Raw genomic sequence first — 14,401 nt, 5'->3', positions numbered from 1 at the left:
AAAATATATAGACACATAACATTAAGATCTTATATAAAAATACAGCATATCTCCAATTAGAGATGTAAGGTGTCAAAGTACCAAAACCCAAACTGATGTAACTAAAGTAAAAAAAAGTGATTGTTTACAAGACTTTAACATATATAATTATCAGACTGTATTGTACTAGTTAGGTATAAGTGTCAATTTTTCTTGTAGAGATTGTCCAAATTCAGACTTTTGGTATGTCTTTGGGGAATTATATTGACTGTTAATTGATGGGTGTGGAAGAGCTCTGGTGGTGGTGGTGAGGACCATTCCCTGAGCAGGTCATCCTGGGCTGTATAGGTAAGCAAGCTAAGCACAAGCTGCATGAATCATCAAAACATTTTCCTCAATGCTTTCTCCTTCAAGTTTCTGCCATGAATTCCCTCATCCTGAAAGACAGTATAAATCCTTACCTCCCCTAAGGTGTTTTTTGTCAGCCTGTTTTATCAAAGGAGCAGAAAGGAAGCTATGATGTCCTAGGAAGGCAGGCTCACCTTAAGGAACGTTAACTATATAGGCAGAAACCTTAGTCTTCTGATGAGATAAACTTTCTTTTCCAGAGCAGTAACTTGCTAAGCCAGCCATGTAGCTTCATAAGTCTGCCTAGTTTTCTCTGTTATTCAGAACACTCGTCTTTTCTATCTTTTTTTTTTCTAAATTAGCTTTCATTAACCCTGTGGAGAGGTAGTCAGTGGGCTGTGAGCCCCTGGGTAATTAGGATTTGCACGGGCAATTTCTCATTCAAGTATGTTCAGTCTGATCACACAAGCATTCCTTGCAATTCAATGCTATCCTAAAGGTCATTGTAATCCCATGTAAACAGACAGAAACCCCACAGACTAGGGAATGGTCCATCGAACAGAAAATGCTACAGGTGTTCACTGGGGAACCCTCTCTGGTGAGATTGTTTCAGGAGCAAATTGACCAGTATTCTGCATGAGGTCCTTCAGTTGTGGCTTGCTGAGAGGATGGCACTTTGGAAGTTCCAGGTGGTCCTGGAGAGCATGAGCCAGAGAACTAGCCCTGGCATGAACTCAGCAATGGTGTAGTAAATCAATGGTCACTGAAGAAAGAGTCACAAAGTAACCATTATGAAAGTTCCGTTGTTGTTGATGGGTCTTATCACAGAGGTGTGAGATGCTCTGTCCCAAAGGCACTGCAGTGTAATACTAGGTGCCATCTCCAAAAATAGGATTTGTTTATTATTACTCTAGTTGGATGTAGCTTTAAACTGTCAGGGTTCACAGCTTATGACTGGTTAATTAACACATCGGAGCCACCTTGGGATTGGTTCATATCTGAGGCTTAGCTCATAGAAGGGGCTGCCTGGTGCCTATCTTGTAAGCATTTCATTATTTCAAGTCACACAAAATGATTTTCACGTTACAGAAATTAGTTTCTTTCATGTTTCTAACAAACATTTTGGGTTTATACAATATTTGGGGTTTCCTTACTCCTTCTTTAAAGCCTCCTGACTCTCATGTAGCTGCTTGTCCCCGATGCCAGTGTAAGTGCATGCCTTTTGTTTTTCCTTTTGTCTTCCATCTTCCTCTTCATGGTAAGAACTGAAGCTTGCAGCTTGCCTTGTGCAGGAACTTTTTATTGGTTGTTTTATTTATTTACATTTCAAATGCTGTCCCACTTCTTGGTTTCCCCTCTGCAAACCCCATATCCCTTCTCCTTTCCACTTTCCCTCTATGAGGGTGCTCCTCCACCCAACCCACCATGTCCTTAGGTTTCTGTTTGGATTCACTTTTAACTTGCTTTTATTAATGAGACTCAGAATTCAATGAAAGGACCCCAATTTCCTTTGTTTCAATAGACAGCAATGAGGGGACTATGATGGGAGAAATTGGAACTCCAGGTTTCCTCAGTTGCATTCAACTCCCTGGAATGAGTTCCATATCATGTGACCTGGTCTGTGGTGCCTAGATGCTGAAGGGTTTTAGGAAGGTAGGTATTAAGTGGGACCATACACTTGACATGTAGCTGCAAGGTCAAGAGTGCTCTGTGGAAAGAGAAAGCTGTCAAGTTTGTTACCAACAATGTGTCTGGAAAGGGAATTTCAGGGAGGAATGGCCTGATTTGTGAAAGAAAGTATGACAATTAGAGAGTCTGTGACTTCACGAGAAGTCAATATGTTACAGAACGTGGGATTACAGTCTATTTCAATAAGCCAGTTTCAGCCACCTGTCTTAAGGAAGGCAATTCAAAAAATAATATATTAATAGTAAAACAAAGAAAAAAATGTTTGTTCACTTTTTTTCACCAAGTTATCTTAAGGTCTTTCTTTCCTGATATGAAGTCCAGGTTTAAATAGAAAGCAGGGCACAGGTGTATGTGTAACTATAGACATAGCATATCCTACACACATTGTAATATTTAAAATAGACAGAAACGTTCACAACTTACTGATACACAATATTTGGCTTCTCTGAAAGTTAGACCTTTTTTTTTTAAAGTTTGTTTTAGTATTTGAGATTATAATTATATTATTTTCTCCTTACCATTCTTTCTTCTAAATCCTCCAATAAACCCTTCTTGTCTCTCAAATTAATCCATGGTCAATTTTTTCATTAATTGACATATATATGTATATAATGTATGTATATGTATGTACATATATAAATACATATGTATATGCACATGTACATATTTATACATATATGTATTTGTAAATACATAAATTCACCCTGCTCAGTGTGTTTGAAGCTACATGCATGTCTGTTTTCAGTGCTGATCATGTGGTACTGGAATCACCATTACTTTGTTCTCTCCTGAGAAAACTATTTCTGATACTCTTTGTTACATAGAGTTCATTGTGTGTGGTTCTTTGTGTGTACCCCAACCCTAACACACATCACACATCACTTTAACATGTCTCCTGTTGTCCTTGTTCAGCTCACATTTAGGCAGTCTTATGGGTGCCATTTCCTTTTGGTTACTTCCTATACAGTCCTACACAATTCTTAATCTGAAATCAGTCCTCATGAAGTCACAATGTTGAGTAGAAATAAGGTAGAAAATGGACATCTTGAAGATACAGAGCTTAAGCAAACTTAAGGCGAGAAGATATGTGAGTAGGGAAGGTAAGGTTAGAGTTTTGAGAATGTAGGGAAAGGGCTGGAGCAAATGTGACCCAAATACATTGTATGGCATTTACAAAGAATGAATGAAGATGGTGTATTAAAAATCTCTGCCTAGTCCCATTTATCTCCCCTTATGAATGTGAGATCTCTCTTAATTTTTTGCAAACGCTAAAATCCAGCATTATACAATGTCCATTTTTTAAGCTATATACTGAGATACTGCCATAAATTGACAGACAGCCTTCACCTCACCTACTTGTCTAGAATCATGTCTTTATATCATTGGTGCAATTAAATATGATTTTTCCATTTCACTAACATGAGATCTGTCAAGAGCTTTTCAAAGCATTCTTCTTCTGTCAGATGAATATTATTGGCTCATGCTGCCTCTGGCTGTCCTACTTATAAAAATGAGACACTTTGTGCATTTTGGCTAGGTACAATCATTCTATTTTCCCATATGAAAGTGGGTCTGGAACACTATACCATCTTCTAAGTTGACATCATCTCTTATGGGTCACCTGATCAAGGCCACCATACTGACACCAGATCATATGACTGCTGCCTCAAGTGCAAAATAGAATTTTAAATACAAAAGTCTAAACAAACTAGACAGAAGACAAAATTAAAAATGGGGAATAAGGAAGGATGAGGGATACAGAGCAAAAGGATGCATGTAACATGAAGGAGAGGGAAGAGTGAGGGTTTTTTACAGATGAAAGTGGCAGAAGAGGAAGTTGAGTGATGAGACTCTACTACAACACCTTTCACCTTTCACGAGAAAATGCCATAATGGGAGCTCTATGGGGATTGACAGACATGACATGAAAACAACAGAAAAAGGAGCAGACCTCTTCAGAAGCAGAGCTGTCCTTTAATCAGAGCAATTGAAGAACTTCATTTTTATCTAGAAAAGAGATTTTTTAACACATGGTGGAGAGGAATTGGGGGTTTTAAAGGTAACTTTGGTTATGAAAGACTCTATCTGCTGGTCAGTCCCCATGCAGTCTCAAAGTGATAAATGCCAGGAGAAATTGGTATGCCAATCCTCTTAGAAGCTTCCTGCACTCTAATAGTTGTTACTGGAGTGTCTTAGCCCAACTGAGACTTTTAGGTCATTAACACTTAGTGGGAGTCTGGAGAGATGGCTCAATGGTTAAGAGCACATTCTGCTCTTGGAGAGAACCCAATCGGTTCCCACTAGTATTGAGCAGAAAAGAACTCAGAACAAAGCTAATTATTGCAAAATATCAACTGTTTGAATCATTGTATCTAGTATAGTGACTTCCCTGCAGCCTCTGAATGTGCTAGAATCCATTGCTTTCCCACTAGAAATAACAAATTACAGAAAATTTATAGGCATTGATGAGGAGGCATCTGAGAATAAGGTTGTTTGCTGATTTGAGGATCGACTGGTGTCAGTGCAACTGCTCTAGTTCCTTAAGGTGATCTTAGTTGTTTTCATTTTGAATTGATCTCATATAAAATTAGTGGCTCTTTTTGAAGAAATGTAGAGAATGCAAAATATTTTTAAAGGCTCTAAAGTGGGGCTCAAAGGCACAAAACTATGTGTGTGCAATTTTAATGATTTTATGAGAAAATTTACATATTATAATAAAAGTGCATATGCATAGTGACGTGAATTAGCTATTCTCATGTCCACTTAAAAAAGTCTGAGAGGCCCAAAAGCCACTGACCTCACACAGCTTTGGTGGTGTAAGTATCCAGGACCCTGAAAAAGATTTAATTGTCCTCAAAGACACCTCAATATTCTCCTAACAGTACTAAAGAACTATAATATTAGTAATCACATTTTATAGTTTGGCACAGGATGAAGTGTTGCGATCAGGGATATTCCCTTAAGCATCAAGTCAATAAAGAAAGGTAATTTACTAAAGCATGAACATTAAGTGCAGGATAGAACAGCATAAGCAAGAAGGACAAATATTCAAGACAGTCACAGAGGCACACAAGCTGGGGTGGGGGGACGGGGACTCTGTGCTCATCATCAGTATTTTCTTCCAACCAGTTGTCACCATTTAAAGGCCCATGATATGTCCTCCGAGGAGCTGGTCTTACAATATGATTCTTAGTTGCAGATGACCCCAGGATTTAGACTTTACATTACAGAAAATTTCCAGGGAAGGCCACAGAATAGTCATTTTGTATTAGCTAAATTCAAATTATAAGTGTAGCATCTTTAATGAGTATAAGTTGTATATGTTGCCAAATGTGACTGTACTCTGCTTGGGTTTCAGAGGTTGATATCAAGATGTTAAGAATCTAGCTTACTTGAGTTCTTTGCAAAAACCCAGATCCACGTCATTTTAAGACTGCTTTTACTCAACTAATTATACATTGCTATCAGTGTCTAAGGGCTATTTAAAGTTATATGTTTGCAACCCCGTGGGGGGAGCAACAGTATCAACCGACCAGACTCTGCAGTGCTCCTGGGGTCTGGACCATCAACTAAAGAGTACACATGGAGGCACCCATGGTTCCCGCCAAGTATGTGACAGAGGATGTCCTTGTTGGACATCAGTGAGAGGAGCAGCCCTTGGTCCTGTGGGGGTTCAATGCCCCAGTGTAGGGGAATGCCATGGCCTGAAGGTGGGAGTGGGTGGGTGGGCAGAGGAGGGGGATGGGGTTTCCAGAAGGGAGTCCTGGAAAGGGGATATCATTTGAAATGTAAATAAAGAAAATATCCATTAAAAATAATGTAAATTAGAATGACAGCTATGAAAATCAGTACAAACATGTCTCAAAAAACTAAATATACAATTATTGCCTATTCTAGCTATCTATACTACTTGAGAATTTATGTCAAAGCATCAACAGAAATACCTACACAACTATTTATTGTGCAATATTCACAATAATCAAGATATTCAATCAGTTTTCCTGTCAATAAATAATAAATAAAACTTGCAGATGCACAGAGTGTTTTGTGATTCAACCTCAAAAATAAAAATATGTCATTCTGTAGAAAACAGATATAAGTATGGGTCATCGTGTTAAGCTAAATAAAGCATATTTTCTTCTCACCTTCCCCCCTAAAAAGAAAGAGAAGAGAAGAGAAGAGAAGAGAAGAGAAGAGAAGAGAAGAGAAGAGAGGAAGGAAGACTTGGAGGAAAGAATAATAAATATTTTTAGGGAAATAATGCATCAACTCCATGAGTTTAACATTTGATATAATTTACATTTAAAATAAATATGTAGATAGAAAAAATAGTGACCAGAAAAATACAAGAAACTTGAAACAAAACATGGTTCAGTAGGTTTGTGCTGGTTCTATGACATACCAGTTATTAATTATGAAGCAAGATAGCATAGTTAAAGGTGAGTACCAACAGCCAGAAAACCCCAAATCACTTAAGTTATTTCCCAGAAATTTTCAAAGAAAATGTGGAAAAGCACAGAAAATTAAAGTACAAATTCAAAGGGGGTACCAAGTGGTTAGATCAGAAAAAAAAGGGAGCTGACATCAGGAATTTAATAGAAGTTGAAAAATAAATTCATTTCTAATTAATTAGTTAGTGAGATGAATACGTCAAAGATGATATGACAATTAAAAAATGTTTTGTTTTCTGTTTTGTTTAGTATTATTGTATTTTTGCTGTTTTGATTTTCATAATTTTATTCATTTATTAAAGGAGAAAAATATCTATTAAATGTGAAGAGAGATATAAGAGAAGCTGGGGGAGGTTAAAAATATAATAAATCATTGTATGAAAATACTTGTAAATAAAAGTTAAACATAAATTCTAGGCAAATAGGGAGGGTATGGAGGACATAAAAGTATTTGATAACATTTTTATGCCTAGCTTTTTATTATTTTTTTTAAAAGGGAAAATGAGAAAAACTGATATGGAAACCAAGGAAAAGCAATGTCTTCTAATTGTATATAAAGAGGAAGCTCATATCCCAACGCAGGTTTCCCATATGAAGGCTGTGGATCTCTGTGGATCTCATTCTTGTTTCATAATCTATTCTTCAAGGCTCGTTGAAATACTGAGTTCTGAGTCTTGCCTGTGGAATTAGAAGTTCTGGCACTGTAGATGATGAGCTGGCTTTTAGCAATAGTCTTTCATTATATTTTTATAGACACTACCTTTTAGAAACAGTCCTTGAAGTAAGAGTGTTAGAAGACAGACTTTGTTGCCCCTTGAAAGACTATCCAATAGGAACTGGGGTGTTAATTCAACCAAGGAGGAACCCCAGGGACATATTTGAAGTTATTTAAATACTGCAGTGTAAGGAGTTTGATGAAAGCTTCAAATCTGCTCTTGGACTTAATTTATTTTGGGCACTATCAGGAGAAAATGAGAAACATAATCAGTAATTGAAAACTGTGGTATTTCTTTGATTCTGAGTAAAATGATGATATATACTCTTCCACAAGAAGAGAAAAATGACTAAAAGTTTTGTAGTCTCCTTAAACACTTAAACATCACATTCACAAAGGAATGTCACACAGCACTCTGAAGAATAAAAATGATTATCTGTCTTCAGCACAGGCAACCAAGGGAAAAAGCAAAGCCACCATTAGTAACCTGGTCTGTCAGTCATCCAGCAGCCCCAGAGTGCTGGCTCCCCAGCATTCTCCATTTGCCTGTTCTCTTTTTAGGGCACATCCCCAGTCTCTCTACCCTTGCTTCTTCATAATGAATTGTAACAAACTAACAGTTTCATTTCTGAACATTGGTTATTCTAAAAAAAAAAAAAAAAAAAGGAAATAAATGAGACCTTGGACAGTAACCTGCTTGAGCAGCAGCTTGTCCCAAATGAAACTGGATGAAAGGGTAGCCAGGATTACTTTTGAATTCAGATATGTGCTTTCCTGATAAAGAAAACCTATAACTCAAGGCAATGATATAAATAGATCCACTTGAAGATGAGCAAAGCATTTGAAAAGACATTTCTCTGAAGAGTATCAAGAAGTAGTCAATAAACATAAAAATCTACATCTGATTAATTAGTCAGAAACAAAATTTAAAATTATTTTGAGGTGGTACTTCATGGACTCTCTGATGTCAGCAGAAGACAAGTTCAAAAACAGAAGTTGGGAAAGGTAGGCAGAAGAAAACTCTCACAGGCTGACCAAAAGGGAAAAATGACACATTCCTTCTCAACCACCCCCAAGCAGTTTTTCAGATAATTAAACGTGGAGTTATCACAGGAAATAACAATTCCTCTCCTAGATATAGACCCATAAGTGATGAACACATTCACAAAGAAAACTACACACAGATGTTTATAGCAGCAGTTGTCCTAATTGTAAAAATGGAAAAGATGCAATTGCCATTAAATCAAAAAATGTAGTATGGTCATATGAAGTAATATTATTTAGCCTTAAGAAGGAATGAAATGGTAAAGAATGCTAAAACACAAATGAATATTTTCCTTAAATGAAAGAAACATGTAATGAAAGCCATATTCCATTTTTATTAAATATCTCATACATTGAAATCTGAGGGAAATAGAAAGATTAATTGTTGTTTACTGTTAGTGGGAAGAATATAAAAATATAGGTTAAATAATGGGTATAGCATCTCCTTTTGCAATGGGCTAAGTTATTGCAGATGAATTAAGATTTATTTCTATCCTAAGTTCAGTTTCATTCTTTCCTGAAGCACCATTTTGGCACATACAGATTTATATTGATAATGGTTTATTTACATATTACTCATTCTGTTTCTGTATATATTATCTCTTTGCTGTCTTAATCTGCTTCCTGTTGCTTCTTGATATAAAATAGACTGAATAATTTATTTAAATATCTTTTTTCTTTGGCTAAAAAGGCTGGTACATTCAAGACTAACAGGCCACATTTAGTGATGGGTCTTTGTTGTATCATTACACAGCAGAGGACATTACATAAAAGAAAATGGAATATATTCATTTTAATAATGTGGAAACTGAATTATGTATACACATTCCACTCATTCCCTGCCTTTACAACGCCTACATTGTTAACAAATTATCACCTGATATTTGAAAGGTATATCTACTCTGCAAGTCACAACTCTACTCCGTTTTATCAAGGTAGCCAGCCTTTTCTTCTTTCTTATGAAAAGAGTAGTTAGTGTCAGAGAAGAAAGTAGAGAAAATGCATTATCATTGTTTGATTTTCTTCTTACATATGAGTTCACAGAGGACACTGTTAGATTGAAGCATTGGTCGAAGAAGCAAAAAGCTAGAAAGTCACATGCCGTTATAAGAAAAGAGAAAGCTGTATATCTAGTGAAAGGTCTAAGACTCCCCAGAAGGGGACCCCACTCGAGTCTCAGGACAGCACGCACCCAAAGACACATGAGAGACTGATTTGATGCAAGTACATGAGGCGGTTTAATCAGAGCTCTGGGCCAGTCCATATCTCCATATCTCACATAGGGGATAGAGTGACTGACTCCTCGGCTCAGGGGTCTAGGGTTTATATATGGGCGAGGTGGGGAAAAGGGGGAACTTTCACGAGGGTGCACACGATTGGTTGTTTTACTTTTTTGAACATCAGCAGGGTATACAGGTCCATGGGGGCAGGGTATAGTTCCTCTCTTGGCCAGTCAGTTTCTGGGATGTTTTAATAGGCCTTTGTCTTGTAACTCCACCTCCTCTGTATCTAATTAACTGAACCCAAACCTGCTGGAAGGCACTTTTAACTATTTAGGTTAGGGAAAAGGAATCACAGGGCCCTGTTATTTTTATTAGTTTGGGCTTATTTCAAAATTCTCTTTCACTAGTAGTTTCTAAGTTCTCATGATAGTTTGTCATTGCTCAGGGAATGAGTTCTTTTGCAAGACTGAAGGGGTCTATGAGAAAGTAAGAGTTAAGAGGGCTTAACTTTAAGCTATATTTTTCACATTCAGTCCCCTGTCAGAAAGCACTTCCTGGCATTCATAAAAGTGTCTGGGTTTGGTGATTGTATATGGGATGGATCCCCCTCAGGTGGGGCAGTCGCTGGATGGCCTTTCCTTCAGCCTCTGCTTCATACTTTGTCTCCATATTTTCTCCTGTGAGTATTTTGTTCCCCTTTCTTAGAAGCACTGAAGTGTACATAATTTGGTCTTCTTTCTTAAGCTTCATATGGTCTGTGAATTGTATCTTGGGTATTCTGAGCTTTTGGGCTAATATCCACTTATCAGTGAGTGCAAACCTTGTGTGTTCTTTTGTGTCTGGGTTATCTTACTCAGGATATTTCAAGTTTCATCCATTTGCCTGTGAATTTCATGAATTCATTGTTTTTAATAGCTTTGTAGTATTATTCCATTGTGTAAATGTCTCCTGAGAGACTCTGCAAGAGCCTTTCAAATACAGAGGCAGATGCTTACAGCCAACCATTGGAGTACAGGGTCCCTGATGGAGGAGTTTGAGAAAAGACTGAAGGAGCTGAAGGGGTTTGCAGCCCTGTGGGAGAGCAATAGTGTCAACTGGCCAGACCTCCTTAGAGCTCCTGGGGACTGGACCACCAACCAAAGAATTCACATAGAGAGGCCCATGCCTCTGGCCATGTATGTGACAGAGGATGGCCTGTTGGGTATCAGTGAGAGGAGCAGCCCTTGGTCCTGTGGGGGTTCAATGCCCCAGTGTAGGAAAGTGCCAGGACAGGAAGTTAGAAGTGGATGGGTAGGGGAGCACTCTTATAGAGGCAGGGGGAAGGGGGATGGGATAGGGGATTCCTGAGAGGAGACCTGGAAAGGGGATAACATTTGAAATGTAAATAAAGAAAATATCCAATAAAAGTAAAAAAGTGCAAAAAATATAGATAACTTTAAAAAAGAATCAAGTATGTTATATTCTTTGAAAACTGACAACCAACTTGAAATAATATCAAAAGCTTCTCTTTATGGGTTTGTGTTGTTCTTTATATATTTATAAAACTCTTGATTAGGAAGCAAGGAGAATCTCCTGTTAGATTTAAAGTGCATTTTCTGGAAGGTTCATATGAAAGTTCCATATAAAATTTGCTTGATTTAAAAGATCATAAAATGTAATAGTACTGATATTGCCAATAGTGTACATATCCCGAAAACTGCTTTCCTGAGTCTGCACTAGGTAACACTCAAAAATAAGAGAGACTTTGCTCTCGTGTTTTACATTATAAAACGATAGACAAACCTATTTTTGATGCTACATGGTATTACAAGAGCTTGTATAACCATAATAATTAGGCGGGCTCCATCACTAAAGTGGATTCACAGGTACCAAAAGGATGATGATTATAGATGGAAGCTTCCGTGAAGATAAAAGGTATGGTATAGTGACAGCATTAAAGAGGCTTACAAATGACTGCTGAGGATATCTCACAACAGGGAATGCAAAGAAACTAGTGTCAGCTCAAATTGCAGGTCCAGATGAAATGTACTCTCTCTAAACCCAGGCAGCTCAAAATGGAATTTTGAGTCTGGTTTTTATCTTATCCTGCTCATAAAAAATACACTTTTGCAATATAAGCTACTCCAGAGAAGTGTAATCCATAGAATTAACACATAATTTTTTATATTATATATAATATGTTGTACATAATTATGCATATATGTATTTGTGTATGTATAAATTATACATATATATGATTTATTGTATTAGCTTTCATGATGTTGTATGGTTAAATCCAACAATGGATGTCTTCGCACTAGATAAAATAAGGGTTTTTTTTGCATTAAAAACCTAAAGGATTTCTGATATCCCACTGATCTTTATTCATGTGGAAGCCCAAAGACAGTGAATTCTGGTATCAGGGAAGGAATGTACCTACTTTAGCATAAAGAGTAGTAAAAATAGCAATAGGGAAAATCAGATAACCATAAGGAAGCAAAAGCAACGAGCCAATGTCAAGCTTTCCCTTGTGGCTGCTAGCACATAGAATGTGCCTCCATGTTTAGAGATGTCTTCCTACTCCACGTAATCTCCTCAAGAGAAGCTCTCATGGGTATGTTCACAGGCTTCTCACTTGTTTATATTATCCAGTCACATTGACAGCCAGTTAGCCTTCACATTATATAATTGCCTGAAAGGGAGTGGTCTACACTGACAGCAGGTACACGTTATCCTGTGGATATCATAAACAATACTAGATAGCTGATGCAAATTACTTTCAAACTGCTCAGCTCCATAGTTACAAGCAACATGATTTATATCACATTTCATATCTTCACTGAAGGTCAATGCTTTGGAACCATCTTAAGAAAACCTGTATCACCACAACCAACCTTGTCCTGGGCTACTCCCTGAGGCAATGTTGATGTCTGTAGTCCTGTGTTGAGGGCCATATTAGTGTCTGTAATTTGTTGCTGACAGGGGCCATGTTTATGCCCATGATTCATGTTATTACCAAAGGCCATGTGAAGGTCTGTGGACTTTGCTGCTGCCTTAGGCCATGTTGATGTCCCTGGTTCGTGCTGCCACTGAGGTCTATGTTGGTTTCTATGGTTCACCTTGAGCCAGGGATCATGTAAATGTCTGTGCCTGGTGTTATTATCAAAGGCCAAGTAGATGTTTGAGGTCTGAGATGCCACTTGAAGCCATATTGATGTTCATGATCCATGCTGTCACCAGAAACCATCTGATAGCTCATGATTCCCTGCTGCCAACAACTATAAAGGGCAAGGTAAGTTCTATTTCAGTAGTATTGATGACTGCAGACTCCCAGTTGAGAATGAGAGAAACAGGAGACTTCTGTCAATGTATACTCCCAACTCCCCCCCCCCAAAGAAATATGATAGAAAACCATTGAAAAGGATTCTTTAAAATTATGGTAGAAACGCTGACATGTAGCTCTTCACAGTTGATAGCTTCTGGAGGGGGTAAAAAAGAACTTGGGTTTCTATAAGGGGTTGCCCACTAGGAGGCTGCCCATGCTACAATGAGTATATAAGCAACCAAATTGAAGTTGGCCTTTCCTTCCTTCCTTCCTTCTTTTCTTTCTTTCTTTCTTTCTTTCTTTCTTTCTTTCTTTCTTTCTTTCTTTCTTTCTTTCTTTCTTTCTTTCTTCCATTCTTCCATTCTTTCTTTCTTCTGTTTTGGTGAAGGTCACAGAAGTAGTAGGTAGTAGACCTGAAAGGAATGAAATGTGAATGTGATTGAGGTACATTATGTAAAATTTATGAATGAGCAATAAAAGTATTATGTTAAAGTTCTGGGATTAACCCTTTCAGCACAGGGCCTTATGAAAAACATTGTGGAAGAATCTTAGAGGAAAAATTTATATACCCAGTTATTAAGATAGATACACCTCCTGCACTGAGAAGTGAAGCATCTACTAAGTCAGTCAACCAAGACAGCTATCTCCAGTTAGGTTGAATTATTGACACTAGAGGTTAATAATAAGATTATGCTCAAGGCCAATTTCAGTTGACATAACTCCTTTTCTAATATTATGACCAAATGATATCCTCAGTTCTGTGTGGAATTTATTTATTAATTTATTTCTTATATATGCCTTCTAAATGTTCACGTTACCATCAGAAATCCTAGTACTAACACCCCTGTCCTCCATGATGAAATATTCTTCACTCCTTCTAAAAAATATTTTAGAATGTTTGGGTCCTATTACTGTCTTTATGTCTAGTTCCCAAATAGTACTCTGATGTTTGTTCTATAAAGTCATCTTTCTTTTTTCTCTTTCAACTTTTCACATTAATATTCCAAGAAGTTTTACCTCTGCACACCTTGAAGGCTCCTTTTTTCCCAAGGCACCACAATTTTCTGCTCTGTCTTCATATGGTTATTGCAGTGTATTCCCTACTTGGTTTTAATATATGGTAATTTATATACCAGATATGATGGTTTTTCATTTTCATAATACATAAAATTCAGGGATACAAAATTAATTTAGATCATGCATCTCCAATTTCTGAACCTAATGGGAAACTTAATATCTTGAATTTCCAATAAACTTTGTGTCATCTAGTAATTTTTCAGTTTCTTCTGGCTTTTGATTTAGTTACTTCAAGGTCTGCAAAATGGAAAGAGAGGCTTGGAGATAGGTGCACTGCATCTTATTGCTCCCAACCCAGAGACACTTATTTTTCACAGCAACATTTGAAAGCAGGCAAGTTGCATTGTGAAACTAATTTATCAATATATGTAAAGATTCAGATGGGAAGTGATTTTTCTAATCTGACCAATAATTCTGGCCTTTGTCTTCACTGACACCTATCAAGTCCTTTGTCTTATTTGATATTCAACAGCAAGTTCTGTAAAATCATGAAGCAGCTCTGTAAAGAGAACTGTATTCCATTTTTATCACATTTTATCTTCAATAACTATTGAAATGGTGATGATGACCA

Source organism: Arvicanthis niloticus, chromosome 15, assembly GCF_011762505.2.
Source record: "Arvicanthis niloticus isolate mArvNil1 chromosome 15, mArvNil1.pat.X, whole genome shotgun sequence".
Taxonomy (NCBI): Eukaryota; Metazoa; Chordata; class Mammalia; order Rodentia; family Muridae; genus Arvicanthis; species Arvicanthis niloticus.
The sequence above is the reverse complement of the archived record's forward strand: the minus strand, read 5'-3'. Positions refer to the sequence as shown.